The sequence below is a fragment of the Bos javanicus genome, chromosome 9 (genome assembly GCF_032452875.1).
Source record: "Bos javanicus breed banteng chromosome 9, ARS-OSU_banteng_1.0, whole genome shotgun sequence".
Lineage (NCBI taxonomy): Eukaryota > Metazoa > Chordata > Mammalia > Artiodactyla > Bovidae > Bos > Bos javanicus.
In genome coordinates, this window is record NC_083876.1 from 18761167 (window position 1) to 18780392 (window position 19226).

Consider the following 19226-nt stretch of genomic DNA (forward strand, 5'->3'; position numbering starts at 1 on the left):
AAATGTGAACCTCTCAGATCTCAGTGGTTGGAGCTCTATACTTCTTCTATCCAGTCTCCCTCTCTTGTTTATCTAATTCAGACCTGTGGCTTTAACTCCTGTTCATACACTGATGAGCCTTAATTAGTATCTTCCACCTACACAGTCCCTCAAACCCCAGACTACCACTTGGCATCACCATTTGGTTGTCTTACAGTTATCTCAAATTTAGCATGTCTAGCTAAGCTCCTATCCCCCTGATCTCCACCCCCAAATACTTGTTCCACTTATAGCCATTATCATTTCAGTAACTATCAATTCCATTTGTTCAAGTCAAAAACTTGGAAATGTGCTTGACTCTTCTGTTGCTGCATCCAGAAGTAAAATTCTGTTTGCTCTAACTTCAAATTATATCCAGAGTCATACCATTTCTCACTGAAACCGGAGGGAAGGGGCAGGGCACAATCATTAAAAGAATGATATAGCCACAGGATATGACAGAGACTGGTTAGAACCAAATAGGTCCAAGATGGTGGAAGATTTGACTTCATTATATGCTCATTGTAATACATAAGCATGCTAAATGACACACCCATCATTTCCATGACAGTTCTGACGCTAACCATAAAAGGCCAAAAATGGGCATTGGTTCAATCTCTGGAAATCTCTACCCCTTCCCCAAAATAATTGGAATAATCCCCCCACTCATTAGTCTATGAAATTACCCAGTCCATAAAAACTAACCATGCCATATTTCAAAGCTCGCTCTCTCTCTCTCTCTCTCTCTCTCTCACCTTATGTGATGGCCCACACTCTGCCTGCTTACCTATCACTTTGTCTCCAGATTCTTTCATGATGAAGCAAGAACCTCAAATTCACCAGCAACATCGCCACATCTGTGGCCACCATTCTAGCTCAAGTCATCGTCATCTCTTGCCAATACACTCCTAACTGATGTCTCAGTTTCTGCCTTTATCTCCTTACAAGATTTGTACAGCAGTCAGAGTGATATCTTTAAAACATAATTTAATAGTGTCTGCTTAAAATCATCAAAAGCCTTCTCGTTTCATTCTGAATAAAATTCAAAATCCTTACCATGGCCTCCAATAAATGACCCGGCCTATTGCCACCTCTCTACCACTCCTTGCTAAATCGCCTTCCCTCTCCATCATCAGCTTCACTCTGGCATCCCTAGGCTCCTTGCTGTTCCTTGAGCACATTAAGCATACACCCACATTAGGACCTTTCTCACTTGCAACTGCCTCCATCTGGGATGCTCTTTTTTTAGATATCTGCATGGCTTACTTCCTCACTACTTCCTCACTGCTTGCAGGTTTCTGCCTGAATATCATTTTCTCCTAAAGACATTCCCTTTACACTTCATCTTCTAAGTGAAGATGGGGGATTGAACACACGCATGTTCCTCAGCACTCACTTCAAAACTCCACTAAACAGCAGTTAATGACTGTATTTTAAGCCCATGGACTCAAAAAGATAAAGAGAGCAAAAGAGGAGACACTAATGACTGCATTTTGGAAGCTGGAAAAAAGAGATAACAGAAAACACACACTCAAGACTATCCACTCCACTTGCTTAGCTTTATTTTTCTCAATAGCACTTAACCTGGATAAAAGTGGATAAATACAAACATAAGGTACATCAGTTCAGTTCAGTCGCTCAGTCGTGTTCAACTCTTTGCGACCCCATGGACTGCAGCGTGCCAGGCTTCCCTGTATATCACCAACTCCCGGAGCTTACTCAAATCACGTCTGTCGAGTCGGTAATGCCATCCAACCATCAAATAAGGTACCTATTTAAAAGTTTCTTTGTCTCCTCCTCCTTCCTTCACCCCTACAATGTGGAGGATGTAAGCTGTGTGACAGCATTCTTTTCAGTTTGGTTTAATGTTGTATTCTCAGGCTTTGGAATCTATAGATATTTAATACATATTTTTTACTGAATAACTGGTGTCCTGGGCAAGGTGCAGTCTGTGGAGGGTGTGAGGTTATGGCAATTAAGATCTTTGATTTGGATGTTAAATTTGAGGTGCCTATTAAACATACAGGTGAGGATATAAAATGGGAATCTGTATTTCTGGAGCTGAATGCAAAGAACAAGAAAAAAAGAAAGTGAAGTAGCTCAGTTGTGTCTGACTCTTTGTGACCCCATGGACTGTAGCCTACCAGGCTCCTCTGTCGATGGGATTTTCCAGGCAAGAATACTGGAGTGGGTTCCCATTTCCTTCTCCAGGAGATCTTCCTGACCCAGAGATTGAACGCAGGTCTCCTGCATTGTAGGCAGATGCTTTACCGTCTGAGCCACCAGGGAAGTCCCAGAGAACAAGGCTAAACATATAAATGTTGGCTTCACTGACATTTGGATTAGGTATGGTCATCGGGGGAAGTAGGAACACAGAAAGAGAAAAATGCCAAGCTCTGAGCCCTGGAAGACTCCACCATTTAGAGGTCAAGCAAAGTAGTGGTCTTCAAATCTTTATCATCTCATATCATTATCTTTAAGAAGAAAAAATAATAATTGAAATTGAGCAGGGGCATAGTAGATTTTTATTTATAAATGATATACATATTATTATACAAATATATTACATGTATTATAAAAAACACAAGACATAACATTTTTTAAAATAAAGCACGAACCGAAGGACTTCCAGTTAAAGAGGAAGTATTGAATACATACATTTTTTAGCTCCTTCCTGGAGACCACTACAGTAATAGTAAATGGATTTTTAAAAAGAAGGTATAAACCCACAAGGACAAAGAAAACAAGAGTAAAACAATAGCATCAGAATATGGAAAGCTAGAAGAAGACAGATGAATGGCAACTAACTTATCAGTTGCAGGAGAGCCCAGGCTGCCATGGGGAGAAGCCAAGAGGCAGCCTGATTTACTCAGGAAATCCTGTCCCTCATCTCCTCCGCCAACCCCAAGGCACAGGATTTGGTGTATGATAAGGATTTCCCTTGTGGCTCAGCTGGTAAAGAATCCTCCCACAATGAGGGAGACCAGGGTTCGATCCCTGGGTCAGGAAGATCCCCTGGAGAAGGTAAAGGCTGCCTACTCCAGTATTCTAGCCTGGAGAATTCCATGGACTGTATAGTCCATGGGGTCACAAAGAGTCGGACACAACTGAGCGACTTTTACTTCACTTTCACCTCTGATAGAGGAGATAAGTGCTGGGCAACAACAGACTTGGATGAAAGTCTGTTTGAGAAGCAGTTACACCCACAGCACCTTTTCTGTTCTGCATTGCAAGTGATTAACCTTCTCCTACACAGCAACAAACTGGAGGTTTATTTTCTGGAAAGGATTAAAGAGAGGGTCTTGACTGAAGAACAAGAGGCACACAAGAAGATGAGAACCGCCACTACAAAACAGGTAGATTCAGTCAAAATGAACATTAAAATGCTTGAAACTGAATTATCAAGAAGGTGCTCTATATGTTGCTTAGGGATACGGAGGCAAATAACAAAAAGAAAATTATTTTGATGTGTGATTGCCAGTGACATTCGCCCACATAAAGGGAACTTTAAGAAATGAATGCTACATAAAATTTTCTTTACTTCTTAGAGCCATTTCACATATTAACTTCTATTTCTTTTACAGTGCATGGACCATCTGAATATTATTTGGTACATGAATGCAGACATTTTAAGTAATTGCATTTGTTGTATCCTGGATTGCAAGTTGGCATAAATATTGACTTCTTCTGTTGTATGTAAATAATGACACAGAGCCTACTTTGAGTACCAAAGCATCACCAAAAGTTATTTATACATTTCACATGGTGTCTATATCTAGGGAATCAATCCTTTAGGGATATAATAATGATACATTTTGATATTTACATACCTTGATTATCTAACATATTCTGCACTTCATTCACAGTGAAACTGTTGTTGTTCCCAGAAATCACTTTGCTTTTATCATTCTTTTCCTACAATGTCCATTCCTTCCTTACCTGCCTGGAAAACTTCTACCTACCTTGTAAGAACTATCTCAAACATGACGTCTTCTTTAAGGCTGTCCTTGCCTCCCTCAGCTGTTTTTGCTCTGTTATTTATGTACTAGAGCACCTTGTCTGTGCTTTCAGTATGGCAGTTCCTGTGTTGGTTCTTGTGGTCAAGAACCAGTCTGCCAATGCAGGAGCCTTGAGTTTGATCCCTGGGTCAGGAAGATCCCCTGAAGAAGGGCACAGCAACCCACTATAATATTCTTACCTGGAGAATCCCAAGGACAGAGGAACCTGGTGGGCTACGGTCCTTAAGGTCACAAAGTGTGGGACATGACATGAAGCATGCACATGCTGTTTTCATAGTTACAATTCTGTTACCTGTCTTAGACCGGGTTTATATATGTGGTCTTTAACCTACCCATAGTGCTGGGCAAACTAATTTTTCAATAAATGTTTATATGGGTATTTGAAAATGATTTTGTATTCATTATCTCATTTGATTTTCTCAAATTTATCCTGTCACTACACTCCATTGCTCTAAATATTTATTATTACTATATCCATCACTTCTTACTCCCTATCAACATCTTCTGCCAAGAATTCACACTCTTGCTGTCCTGTTTGGACTACTAGCATCTTAACGTGATTTGGTCCCTAGTCTTATTTTCTTCTTATTAATACTTTATGTGCCCACTAGAGTGACTTAACTATACATTTTCCCATGTTCTCTACACCTTCAAAGCTTTAAATTGGTTACATCCACTGCTAGACATGATAGAGCAAGAAAGTATCTTAATTTCCACTAAACAATTAGAAACTGACAAACAATTTTTAGACATTTAGACAGTAGGCAGTGCAGGCTGTTGATCCCTAAGAGAAGGCAGACTAATAATGTGAGTCCTTTGATTGCCCCAGGTAAGTGACTGGGAAGAGTGAGAGGCAGGCTGGCAGCCTTGCTCAGTTGAAGAGACAAAGTTTAGAGTTCAGAGAGATGTAGGTGGCTAGAATTTGTGAAGCAAAATGCTGAAGATACTGGAGAATTTTTTTGGTGGTGGTGGTGGTAGCTACAGAGGTCTTTCAAGGGTTCCCCACAAGTCTTGAGGCTGAATACTGATGTGTGAATAAATGAAAGGAGCTGTCTGAGACTGAAGAAGAGTACTTTAGGAAGGACTAGGCTAAACAATCCTTAAGCTCACACAGGCAAGCAATAGTTTGTATTCCAACTAACCAGAATGAAACAACCTCCTAATTTATGGATATTAAATAGAGTCTGCAGAAGGATGATGGCTCAGTAATGGGAACACATTAGCTCAGACTGCTTCACAAAGCTTAAAAGCAAATCTTTAAAACTGATTTCCAGCAACTAAGCCCTGCAATATTTGAGTACTACAAAATTCAGCATCTAGCAATGTAGACATTAATATTGTCAGCATCTGATCAAATATTTCCAGATATGCAAAGGAGCAGAAAGTGAAACCCATAACCAGGAGAAAAATCAGTCAATAGATACAGACCCAGAGATGAGAAGATAGTAGAATTAGCTAACAAGGATATTAACATAGTCATGAATATATGCTACATGTTCAAGAAGGTAAAAAACAAGAACATGAAGACAAGAGAAATAGAAGGCATTCGAGAAAAACAAGTTGAACTTCCAGGTGTAAAAAAACACATGATCTGAAATGAAAAGTAACTGAATGAGATTAATAGTATTTACACACTGCAGAAAAAAATTAGTGAACTTGATGACTCAGCAAGAGAAACTACCCAAAATGTAATAGAAAAAATTTAAATAATCATAAGATTAATGAGCTGTGTGACAATATCAAACAATCTAATAAGATATGTATAACTGGAATGCCAGGAAGAAAGGGCAAAACAGAAAATATTTTAGAAAACAATGGCCAAAATTTCTTCAGCTCTGATGAAAATTGTACATCCAGAGATCCAGGAATCTCAATGAGCCTCAAGTATAAACATGAAGAAAAGCACATCAAGACATGTTACAATCAAATTACTAGGAATCACTGATAAGACAAATACCAAAAGCATGTGGAGATACAGGACACATTATAAACTTTTTGGTTTGCGAGAGTGTTTCTGTTGTGTTTCTTTGTTTTATTTCGGCAAACATGTCTGCTTTTGATTTATTTTGATAAGTGATACACACATATATTTGTGTGTGTATTTGCCTTTTAACTGCAGATGTTTAAAAGTAGGTAATGTATGTGTTTCCACAATTGACATCTGATGTAGACTTCATTCTCTCCACCTCTTCCACCCTCCTCTTTTCCCTCTTTTCATTCTTTTGTATTGGTTTTAATAAATGGTTGCTTTTCAAATTTAGAAAAAAGGAACAAAGTTAAAAATGACAAAAGACTTCTAATCAGAAACCATATGGTTCAGAAGATAATGGAGGAACTTCATTAAATAAATGAAACCAAAATAAATAAAAATTTTAACCTGTATTTCTATACCCAGAAAAAAAAAACAAAACTTTTAATAATGAAGAAAACTTCTGCTTTCTCTTGGTACATTTGTGAAAAGTTGGAAAGAGTGCTGTTTCTATCATTATAATGAGAAAACATTTTAACAATGAGTTACAAATTCATTTGTTTTCTTGAATCCATCAGACAGCTAAGATTACAGGACAACCATGAGGTCTGAAATCCAAAACCAGATATGCCCTGCAAGGAGAGAGAGAACATGAGAACTGGTTTATCAATGTCATAGCATAGGAAAAAGAGATGATGTGGATCATAGAACCATGTAAGACGAATGCAGCTAAAAATGTAAGAAATTGATAAAAAGGCTGACTGTGGGCTAGTATGACAGTACAGATACCTGGGAGCCACAGACACAAGAGGAGTCTGTACCGACTCACAAACCTTTTTCCATGGGTTTGCACTGGGTGCTCACAAGAAAGATTGTGGGCAGGACAGCAGACCAGAAAGGGCTTCCTTCAGGGGTACAGGATCACTGAAGGGGTTTGGGAGCTGCTGTGAAAGAGGTATAAAGCACCTCCTGAGACTTTTACCCCTGGAAATAAGAGCCTAAGTCATGGAGGTAGAAGCAGCAAACTCAGATACTTCCAAGACACATGTGAAGTGCCACGGTGGCTGGTGAATGGGTAAACGAAAAATATTCTCTACTTCCAAGAGAAAGGCAGGAAATAGTCTTAGACACAGATACTAGATCGGTGGATACCATTAGAGGATCATATTGCTGGAGGGTAGAGGAGTGGGCAGGAGAATCTGGAAACTCCTGAAAAGACCCCTAAGGATACAAGGCAGAGTTTGGCTGTCATAAGGAAGAGGGACAGGAACATGAGAAGGTCCCACCACAAAGACCCAGGCTCACGGAGCATAGCTAGGACTGAGCTGACCAGGACAACAGCGACAATGCCTGCCCTCTCTGCAGATAGCAAACACTGAAGAGTAGATTCAGTTCAGTTTAGTCGCTCAGTCATGTCTGACTCTGCGACCCCATGGACTGCTGCATGCCAGGCCTGCCTGTCCATCGCCATCTCCCAGAGTTTACTCAAACTCAGGTCCATTGAGTCGGTGATGCCATCCAACCATCTCATCCTCTGTCGTCCCCTTCTCCTCTCACCTTCAATCTTTCCCAGCATCAGGGTCTTTTCCAATAAGTCAGTTCTTCACATCAGGTAGCCAAAGTATTGGAGTTTCAGCATCAGTCTTTCCGATGAATACTCAGGACTGATTTCCTTTAGGATGGACTGGTTGATTACCACTGGGGAGTAGGCAATATTGTGGAGAAAGATCTCCAGTGTGGCATAGTTGCACAGGAAAGATCAAAAGCTGAGAATATTTCAGGGACATTGGAACAAAAATTCAAACCATTCAGCCCAGAGTCTCCAGCTCTAATCACAAGGTAAGGCTAGAGGAAACTGAAACCAGTGGGAAGAAAATTGTTATCACAGAAACAGCAAAACCAAAAACCCTATTCAACTTCTGACTAGATTGGCTCAACATCCAAAATTCATGATCCTATAGAATAAGTGCATGAGTGTGTGCTGTCATGTCCGACTCTTTGTGGCCCTATGGACTATAACCCACCAGGCTCCTCTGCCCATGGGATTCTCAGGCAAGAATACTGAAGTGAGTTGCCATTTCCTCCTCCAGGGGATGTTCTGATCCAGGGATTGAAAACTGCATCTCCTACATCTCCTGCATTAGCAGGCAGATTCTTTACCACCATTAGATTCTGTGCCATCTGGGAAGCCTCTAGAATAAGGCTTCTGTGCCTATTTCCATGTACAGTTGGCCCTTGGACAACAGGGGTTTGAACTGTACAGGTCCACTTACACGTGGAATATTTTTAATAGCAAATCCTACAGTATTACACCATCTGCATGCAATTGGTTAAATCATGAATGCAGATATGGAGGACCAACTAGATGTTCAACTGTATGGAGGACTGACATCCATTATTCCCTTGTTTTCACAGGTCAACTGTTTAAATAATTATCTACCTCAGTTTCTACTGTTCTGCACACCCAGTCTGTGTGCTGTTCTTAGTTGCTCAGTCATGTCCAACTCTTTGCAACCCCATGGACTCTAGCCCAACACATTTCTCTGTCCATGGGGATTCTCCAGACAAGAATACTGGAGTGGCTGCCATGCCCTCCTCCAGGGGATCTTCCCAAATCAGGGATCGAACCCAGGTCTCCCACATTGCAGGTAGATTCTTTACCATCTGAGCCACCAGGGAAGTCCATGAATATTGGAGTGAGTAGCCTATCTCTTCTCCAGGGATCTTCCTGACCCAGGAATAGAAGAACCGAGGTCTCCTGCATCACAAGCGGATTCTTTACCAGCTAAGCTACCAGGGAAGCCCCACATACACTGTCTAGTATTCAGTAAAAATTATCAGACACAAAAAATGAAGAGAATGCAACTTATTTTCAACAGCCAAAGCAATTAACAGAATTAGGCTCAGATAGGGTGTAAAGGTTGAAAGTCATGCAAGGAATTTAAAATAACTACTAGGAAATATGAAATAACTACCTGATGCTGGGAAAGATTGAAGGCAGGAGAATGGGACAACAGAGGATGAGATGGTTAGATGACATCACTGACTCAATGGACACGAGTTTGAGCAAGCTCCAGGAGTTGGTGATGGACAGGGAAGCCTGGTGTGCTGCAGTCCATGGAATCGCCAAGAGTCAGACAGGACTGAGCGACTGAACTGAACTATGAAATGTGGGCAACAAACATGAGCAAAAGGGGAATTTTAGCACAGAGATTAAAATCACAAAACAGTCTAATAAAATGCTGGAAGATTTTTTTAAAGGCAACAGAGATAGAGAATGCCTTCAATGTGCTCCTCACTTAACACAGGAAATAATCTGGGTTGTAAATATTCTGGGTTGACAATTTTTTCCTTTATTACTTTAAAGATATCAATCCACTGTCTTAGCTTGCATAATTTCTGATGTAATATCTGAAAATGGTTAAATAAAAATTATCCAGACTAAAACACAAAGAGAAAAAAAAAAGAGTGGAAAAATTAAATCATAGTATCTAAGAGCTGCAGGGCAATATACAAGAGGTTTAACATATGTGTAACTGGAATTGCAGAAGGAAGAGAATGAGATAATGGTATAAAATACATCTTGGAAAAGAAAACAGCCACACTTAGTTAAAGAAGACAAACACAGAGCTAAGAATCTCAGAAAATACCAAAAAATCCCGACTTAAAAAAAAAAACCCTATACCCATCATATTCAAAATGTGTAAAACTGAAAATAAAGAAACAACTTTGAGAGTATCCAGTGATAAAACACACATGGCATACAGGGGGACAGAGGTGATAATTAAAGCAGACATTGTATCAGAAATTATGCAAGCCAGAAGACAATGGGTTGACATTTTTAAAGTAATAAAGGAAAAAACTGTCAACCCAGAATATTTACTTAGAAAAAATTTTTTTCAAAAATAAAGCAAAATAAAGAAAATAAAGGTTTTTTTTCATAAAAATGAAAGCTGAATGAAATTATTGTCAACAGACTTGTGCTATAAGACATGTTACGGGAAAATTTTCATGTAGAAGGAAAATGATACCATGCAAAAACCTAAATCTGTGCAAAGAAATGGGGGCTCCAGAAATAGTTAAAATGAAGTTAATATAAAAGACATTTCCCTATTTTAAATTGCTTTAAGAAATTATTGACTGTTAAAGCAAAAATAGAAGCAATGTCTTGCAAGTTTATAGCAGATGTAAAGGTATAATATATGACCAAAATAACATAAAAGAAGGGAGGAATTGGAAGTATCTTTTTATAGGATTTTTATACTGTATAATAGAAATGTAACATAATTTAAAGGAGCCTGTGGTAAATAAGAGGCTTCCCCAGTGGCTCAGTGGTGAAGAATCCTCCTGAAAATGTAGGAGACGCAGGAGACTCGGGTTCGATCCCAGGGTCAGAAAGATCCCTTGGAGGAGGAGGGCCTGGCAACCCACTCCAGTATTCTGGCTGGGAAAATGCCATGGGCAGAGGAGCATGGTGGGCTATGATCCATGGGGTCACAAAGAGTCGAACATGACTGAAGCAACTGAGCACACACACGGTAAATAACTTACTGCAATGTACCTTAATGTACATTAAATATATTACAATGTAACCCTAGGGAAGCCACTAAAACTTTTAAAAAATTATAAATAATAAGCCAGTAATGTATAAAAATGAAATAGTAAATTAATTCAAAAGCTGGCAGAGAAAGAGAAGAAAAAGAGAAAGAGTACAAAATAAAAACCAAACAGCAAGATGGTAGATTTTAATAAAATCATACTAACAATTAAATAAAAGTGGTCTAAACCCTGTGTAGTCCATTAGAACTATAATGTGAATAGAATATGTAAAATTTTCTGGTACTCATGTTAAAAAAGTAAAAGAAACATATGCGGTTAATTTTAATCATATAAACAGCATCTATGCAATATAGTATTATTTCAACATATAATCAATATAAAATTGTTAATGAGATATTTTTAATTTTATTCTATAAAATTTCATGTGTATCTTACACTTACATCTCGATTCAGACCAGTGATATATCAAGTTCTGCAAAGCCTCATGTGGCTGGGAGCTATCTTACTGACACTGTAGTTCCAGTTAACCACATAAGTTGAAAGAGATTTTCTGATTAAATTAGAAAGCAAGCCCTAACTAAATGCTATTTATAAGAAACCCTCTTTAAATACAAATACATAGGTAAGTTAAAATGACAAAAACTAAAAGAATGGAAAAATAGGAAGATCCCTTGGAGAAGGAAATGGCAACCCATTCCAGTATCCTTGTCTGGAGAATCCCACGGACAGAGGAACCTGGCAGGCTACAGTCCATGGGGTCACAAAGAGTCAGACATGACTGAGCAACTAACACTTTCATTTTCATAGTCAAGAGAAAGCTGAATTTACTACATTATCAGACAAAGACTTCGTAATAAGAAAAATAGACATTACATAATAGTAATAAAGCCAGTTTACTAAAGAGACATAACATAATGTGTATGTACCTAATAACAGTTTCAAAATGCATAGAACAAAAAGTGATCGAGCTGAAAGGAGAAACAGACAAAGCCAGTTATAGTAAGCCCAGTGTCTTCAGCCTTTTTTGGCAGCAGGGATCAGTTTCATGGAAGACAAATTTTCCATGGCGGGGGATGGATGGGGAGGATGGTTCAGGTGGTAATGTGAGTGATTTCTATGTGAAGCACACATAAAAATGTGTAAGTAAGCGGTGCGATTATACATTGTAGTAATAGAAATAAATAGGGAGTAAGAAAAAGCGTGTGAAGTAACTTATTTTACATGTGGGCCTCAGGAAAGTCTCTTCAGGGGGTGATATTTAAGTTGAAGTCTGAAGAATGAAAATGAGCTAGCTATGGTGTGTGTGTGTGTGTGTGTGTGTGTGTGTGTGTGTGTGTGTGTGTGTGTGAATGCTCCAGAGGAGAGATATGTGTAAAGCCCTGCAATGGGAAAAAGCATGGCAAATAAGGTGAGAGGCTGAAGGAAGGCCAGTGGGTGATTCCAGCAAGAGCTGACACTGGAGAAGCAGAGGCATGATCACACAGGACTGTATAAAACAAAGCAAGCCGTGTGGGTTTTATTCTACTGACATGGGAAGCCTCTGAAACATTTTCAGCAGATAAGTAATATGAAAAGAGTCGAGAACATGAGAGTAAAAGGATCCAGTTTAGGTCTGCCTTCTCCCTTGATCTGGATTGTAACAGCCAACAGATAACAGGTGCTGCTCTTTAGGGAGCAGCCCTGGGCACAGAGAAGGCATCCATGCCTGCTGACTGAATGAATGAATGGAATATTACATTTTCTGATATGGTGTACTCTTCTATTTTAATAACACTTAAAATAGTAACTAAACAGAAGGTAAGTGCATTCAAAGAACTTGCACTATGCGACTTATTCTTGTTTTATTTTTACGTTTCGAATGGGGTAGAAAATGAAAACCACATTCAGCCAGGCAAAGATGATGAAGAGCAGAGAGAAGAGTGATGACGATTTTTTTCCTTTTGCCCACGATCCTATTTCCTCCAACTCATCTCTCTGTGAATGTCTTTGGCTAATTTAAGGAACCTATTCTTGACTACAAGAACCATATGTTGTTTCTAAATGTTATGCCCTTAGAAACAGCTTAAGTTTTTCTTTTCAGGTTACTCATACTTGATCTCTATAAAAAGCATCATTATAATAATAAATAATTTGAGTAGGAGTATAATATTTGAATTTTTATGGAAATAGTAAGATATTTCACTTTTGCTTATTCATTAAAGCCATGAAATTTCACTATTAACTGTGGATATACAATATGAGGTAGACTTTAATTCTGTGATAACCGAGTTGTAAATAATGGGCCATTTGATCCAACATTATTTGGTTTACATATGGAGGTCCACAGCCCTGAAAAGATCAAAAATACACTTCATCTGTATTTCACATGTCCACTGTGGGTATGCTCACCTAGTCCAAATGATAAAAACAAAGCCTAGTTTGGTTCTTCATACATTACAACCAAATCACTTGCCTATTATGTCTATTAAACTTGCTTTAATAATTTTAAAAGGCCTTCATTAAGATTAAGTGGCTCTTGTGGCCAAAATTATGCCCAGGTCAAAGATGTGGGTTTTGGGGTTCTCTGTGAATATGTCCGATTTGATAATGGCTTAGAGTGGGAATGGGACATCCTTGAGTTCCTTGACATCCTTGAATTCCAGACTCCACTCCTTCAGACAAACGTGCACAGATGGCCCAAAAGCTGGCTAATCATACATTCAGAATCAAGCACCTTGAGTACAAGTCAGGAAGAATTTTCATCCATCTGGAGTGGTCTCTACTTAAAAAGATCCTACAAAGCAAAATTCTCCAGGAAGTTAGGTAAATGAAAACTGTTGTATTTAGAAAGTAACTTACAGTTACTAGGGATTCCCTGGTGGCTCAGACAGTAAAGAATCTGCCTGCAGTGCAGGAGACCCAGGTTCTATCCCTTGGTCCAGTAGATCCCTTGGAGAAGGAAATGGCAACCCACTTCAGTATTCTTGCCTGGAGAATCCCATGTACAGAGGAGCCTGGTGGGCTACTACGTACTTAAGCATTTTTATATTTTTAGAATCTGTTAATAGCATTATTGCCTCTGATAATTCTAATCCAAGATTGAGATGTAGTTTTTTCATCACCATCAGTCATTATCATCACCATAGGATTACTACTTTTTAACATGTTTTAACCAATTACTACATGCAAACTCTGAACTGGACACTTTTAAATATCATCTTATTTACTCCTCACAACGACCCTATGAACCAGATATTATCATCTCCACTTTACTGACGAAGAAGTGGAAGCTTTGTTTTCTTAATCATGACTTCTTAAAGCCTCTTACATATGTGCTTCCTTAGAGAGGAAATTGGTTGGAATATACTACTCTCCCCACTCTTGGAAGAGACAGGCCAGTATCTTTGTCATGTTCACACAAGTTCAAAGATCTCATCTGAGACAACCTTGGACTGTGTGCCAGGATCTGTCTTAAATTAGTAGCAGGGTATTTCTATTTGACAGTTGAAAAAACTGAAGCTGAGAGTAAATGTCTATCTTGCCTATGGTGAGAATCATAACAGTGGAGCCAGAGCTATGTTCGGCTATGACTGGCTATGATTCCACCATTCACTAACCTTGTTACCTTTACTAAACTTTTAAACCTCTCTGAACCTCTGCTTGCATTTAAATCATGTTGATAGTTATGCCTATTTGTTGTTTAGCCACCCAGTCTTGTCCAACTCTGCAACTCCATGGACTGCAGCACACCAGGTCTCCGACTGTCCCTGATCATCTCCCATAGTTTGCCCAAGTTCATGTCCATTACATGGGTGATGCCATCCAGCCATCTCATCCTCTGATGCCCTCTCCTTCTTTTGCCCTCAATCTTTCCCAGCATCACAAACTTTTCCAATGAGTCAGTTGTTTGCAACAGATGACCGAAAAACTAGAGTTTCAGCTTCAGCATCAGTCCTTGCAATGAATATTCAAGGTTGATTTCCTGTAGGATTGCCTGGTTTGATCTCTTTGTTGTCCAAGGAGCTCTCAAGACTCTTCCCCAGCACCACAGTTTGAAGGCATCAGTTCTTTGGTGCTCCACCTTCTTTATGGTCCAGTTCTTACAACTGTACGTGACCACTGGGAAAACCATAGCCTTGACTATATGGACATTTGTTGGCAGACTAATGTCTCTGCTTTTCAACACACTGTCTGGGTTTGTCATAGCTTTCCTGCCAGGAAGCAAATGTCTTCTGATTTCATGGCTGCAATCACCACCCACAGTGATTTTAGAGCCCAAGAAGAGGAAATCTGTCCCCACTTCCACCTTTCCCCCTTCTATTTGATATGAAATAATGGGGCCAGATGCCATGATCTTAGGTTTTTTTAATATCCAGTTTTAAGCCAGCTCTTTCAGATTCACTTTGCAGAATTAAATTCATATAAGAATACCTACTTAATAGGATCCTAATTGTCAGGATCCTATTGTGAAGATTTAAACAAGAACCTATGTCAGTGCCTGCTATAGCGTAGTAATCATTATGATTTTGATTTGCCAGCTTCACACAAGAGAAAAATGGATGCCCACTTGTCTCTAAGCATTCACAGACACTATCTGGGATAGGTTTTCTTTGTTATCTAAGGAGGACAATTCCATGAAGCCTCCACCATGCAAGAATTCTTGGCCCAAGTTTCCTCTTGGAAATGAATCCAAAATTTCATTTTGCCACAGGATAGTAACTGAAAGATATGACCATGAGTTGTGTAGATTACACATTCTTAACACACCATCAAATCTTTTATAAAATAAACAAAATGGCAAAGTGTTGACTTGAATACTTTCCACTCATTCCTACTTAGTAGAAGATGAATGAATCAGTGAGAAGGAAGAGAACATATAGAATGATGGACAAGTATTTGATTACTGTCTTCCAGGGAGAAAAAGCATGTATATGTGTGTGTGTATGTGTGTGTGTACATATAGATATATTCCTCTTGTATGTATCAAGTGAAGTGAAAGTCACTCAGTCATGTCTGACTCTTTGCGATCCCATGGACTATACAGTCCATGGAATTCTCCGGGCCAGAATACTAGAGTGGGTAGCTTTTCCCTTCTCCAGGGCATCTTCCCAACCCAGGGATCAAACCCAGGTCTCCTGCATTGCAAGTGGATTCTTTACCAGCTGAGCCACCATGGAAGCATGTATAGATGTATAGATATAAATATATTCCTCTTGTCTGTATAGATATATATGTATGTGTAGATATATATCTTGTATGTATAGATATAGATATATTCCTTTTTTAGGATGGAATTTGAAACAACGTATAGGACTAAAAAGACTTGTATGAATTTTTAAACAATTTCTCAGTGTTAAAAAAAGAAAAAAAGGTCTCAGTTATATGCTTTTACCTTTGGAGTTTGAAATGTTAAGACCTTTACACTTTCTCTTAGAGAGAAAGAAAATGCTTGTGAAAGTTGAAATGTCAGAAGCCGTTCTTCTTGCCCTCAAGACCTGAGATCAAAAGCCCCAGGGTGGGAGGATTAAGAATAAACAAAAGCAGAAGCAGAGTGAGATGTCCAGCAGAATTCTAAACAAGGGCCCTTGCTCTTTGAGCTATCCTTCTGGCACTACTTCATTCCAAGCTAACTGCTCTGTCCCTTCTTGATTCTTGTACTGTGTTTTTGCTAGACTCCTTGCTTGGTCTTTTTTTCTTTTTGCTTTTCAATTTTTTCTGTCTCCTAGGGCTTGATTTTGATCCTTGGCATCTCCCCTTGATTCTTTTTGGTTCCTGACTCCCATTTCACGGCAAGCCTTTGATGAATATTTGCATACCTAGCTACCTGTCCTGATGGCTTCCTGGCTCTTCCCCAGCTACCTCCAACCAGTTCCAGGATATGTCAACAAAAAGGAGGATGGCAAGCTTAATAATCAATAGTCTCCATTTGGTGGACTGTGATGAGCTCAGTTTATGAAAAAACCTTAATTTTAAAAAGCATTTTCTGGGGTGGGTGGGTGGGAGAGAGGCTCTAGAAGGATGGCATATATTTATACTTATGGCTGATATACATTGTTGTGCCTCAGAAGCCAACACAACATTGTAAAGTAATTATCCTCCAATTAGATTAAGAATTTTTTAAAGATTTTTCTAACAGAAGCAAGGTCCACATTGGCTAAATTCCATATGGATGAATTATTATGAGTGAATAAAACAATGGTGTTTTATTTGGCCAGGATCCTCTTGCCTATTTGCTTATGTGCTTCTTACTCACTCAGTTGTGTCCAACTCTTTGCAATCCTATGGACTGTAGCCCGCGAGGTTCCTCTGTCCATGGGATTCTCCAGGCAAGAATATTGAAGTGGGTTGCCATGCCCTCCTCCAGGGGATCATCCTGACCCAGGGGATAGAATCCATGTCTCCTACTTTGCAGGCGGGTTCTTTACTTGATGAGCCATTGGGGTAGCCCCCTATTTGCTTATAATTTAAGACAAAAGAAAGGGTCAGAAGATAATAATTTCGTCCTGCAATTCAAATGAAGACTGTGATAATCAAGTGAATAAGCATTATAGAAATATTCAAAATTAGTGGTTGAAATAATTTTCCAATATTTTAGCTTTATTCATAACCCTAGTCTTACCATCTATTTCAAATTTAAATTTCAAGAACTCTGGCTAATAATTATAATTTTAAACCCACTGCAGTATTCTTGCCTGGAAAATCCCATGGACGGAGGAGCCTGGTGGGCTACAGTCCAAGGGGTCACAAAGAGTCAGACACGACTGAGCGACTTCACTTCGCTTCACTTCACTTTACTTCAGAATATTCAAAAAGACCTTTCCTTAAACAATTGGTTAGCCTTATTATAATTATTAATTAGTCAACTCTTTTCCAACATTAAGATTATATATTGGAGGGGACATGCTCATTTATAACATCAATACTTCACTAGAAGTAAAATTCACTTTTATATTACTGTTATAAACATTATCACCAATCATAGGAGACATACCAGAGTACCCCAGCCTTTATTGCAAGGCATTGTATCATAAATATGGAGACATACTTCAGCTCCTTGAAATGGATACTTTGTCTAATCTGTACTTTGTGTCACACTATGTTTATTTAATGTTGCATAAATGATGCACTATAATATTCTGAGTAATTCTTTGCCTCATTCTACTTCTGCTATCAAATAATTTTTTAAAATAATTATTTATTATGTTCTCTGGAAATGAAACAATTCTAGTATAAATAATACATCAAAAATTGCAACAGACACCCTCCAGTATCAGTTTTCAGAAATTTTAGTCTTTACTGATTTATTCAGCCATTTAAACATTTATTGAAAGCCTTCTACACGCCAGGTACCACTATGCAAGTTTCTGCTGTGCTGTGCTTAGTCTCTCAGTCATCTCCAACTCTTTGTGACCCCATGGACTGTAGCCCACCAGCCTCCTCTGCCATGGAATTCTCCAGACAAGAATACTGGAGTGGGTAGCCATTCCCTTCTCCAGGGGATCTTCCCGACCCAGGGATCAAACTCAGGTCTCCCACATTGTAGGCAGGTTTTTTTACTGTCTGAGCCACCAGGGAAGCCCAAGAATACTGGAGTGGGTAGCCTACACCTTCTCCAGGGATCTTCCTGATCCAGGAATCAAACCAGGATCTCCTACATTGCAGGCAGATTCCTTACCAGCTGAGCTACCAGGGAAGCCCATGCAAGTTTCTGAGTACAGGGTAAATAAAATATGATTATTCATAGTTTAGATGGAAGGTCAAGAAATCATGCAAATGATTACAATACACAATGATACAGGTTGAAACAGAGTTATTCATAAACTGCAGAGATGAGAGCCTTCTTTCTCTTTACAGGACTTAGGGAGACCTATGAAAAGAAGATTTGAACTGGCTCTGAAAAATGAACAGGGCTACTCTAGAAGCAAGAGATGTAGAAAGCACGTTCCAGGAAGAAGCATCTGTATGCGTGGATGGTGGAATCGCACAGGAGAGACAAGGAGGTCTGTGAATGCAGGGGCATGTGGGTGACATCAGGCAGTGCAGTGCAGCTGAAATGCTGGGAATACAAAGGAGAAGGCATGCAGGTATAATGGTGGGCGGGCACTTTTCAAGATGGTTTAGACTTGGCACTACTTGTGATAGGGACAAAAGATTCAGCAAAATGAGACAGATGGATAAACACAAAAGATGAAAGAAACAGTTCTCCATGGTTCTCGTATTAGTTTCAGATTTTTCCTTTCTGTGCACAAGGAAGGCTACCTTTCCAGTTCCTTTGCTTTTAGGCAAGCTCAGACGAATTGTCAGGCCGATATATTGTAAACAGAAGTTTAATGTGTTACTTCTGGGCGGGCAGTGAAAAACCCCTGTGTTATTCTTCCAGTGTCTCTCTTCCCCTGTCATGGAAACCAAGGGGGCCGTCTGTTGACATGAGGAACCACAAGATTATGGCTGCCTGAATTCAAGAGTCACCATATCAACGACAATTGCCCTAAAGGTAACCCAGACCCACAATAGGTTTGGTGGACAGAATACATTTAAAAAAATGTTTTTATCAAGTCATTGAGTTTAGGGGTTTTGTCACTGCAGCATAGTACAGTTGATCCTGACCGAAACACAAATTTAAAAGTTAGTGTTTAATGAACATATAGTTTAAAGGAGTCAGAGAATGGATTCAAGGTTAT

The 19226-nt window shown here is 39.2% G+C and overlaps 1 long non-coding RNA gene across 2 annotated transcripts in view; it reads left to right on the forward strand.

The window, feature by feature from the left end:
- The window catches only part of LOC133253710 (uncharacterized), a 105926-nt gene that overhangs the window by 41405 nt on the left and 45295 nt on the right, over positions 1 to 19226 (forward strand). For both annotated transcript variants that reach the window (XR_009738387.1, XR_009738386.1), the window contains exons 2-3: positions 18400 to 18545; positions 18926 to 19039. This is a non-coding gene — a long non-coding RNA (uncharacterized LOC133253710). The remainder of the gene's footprint in view (positions 1 to 18399; positions 18546 to 18925; positions 19040 to 19226) is intronic.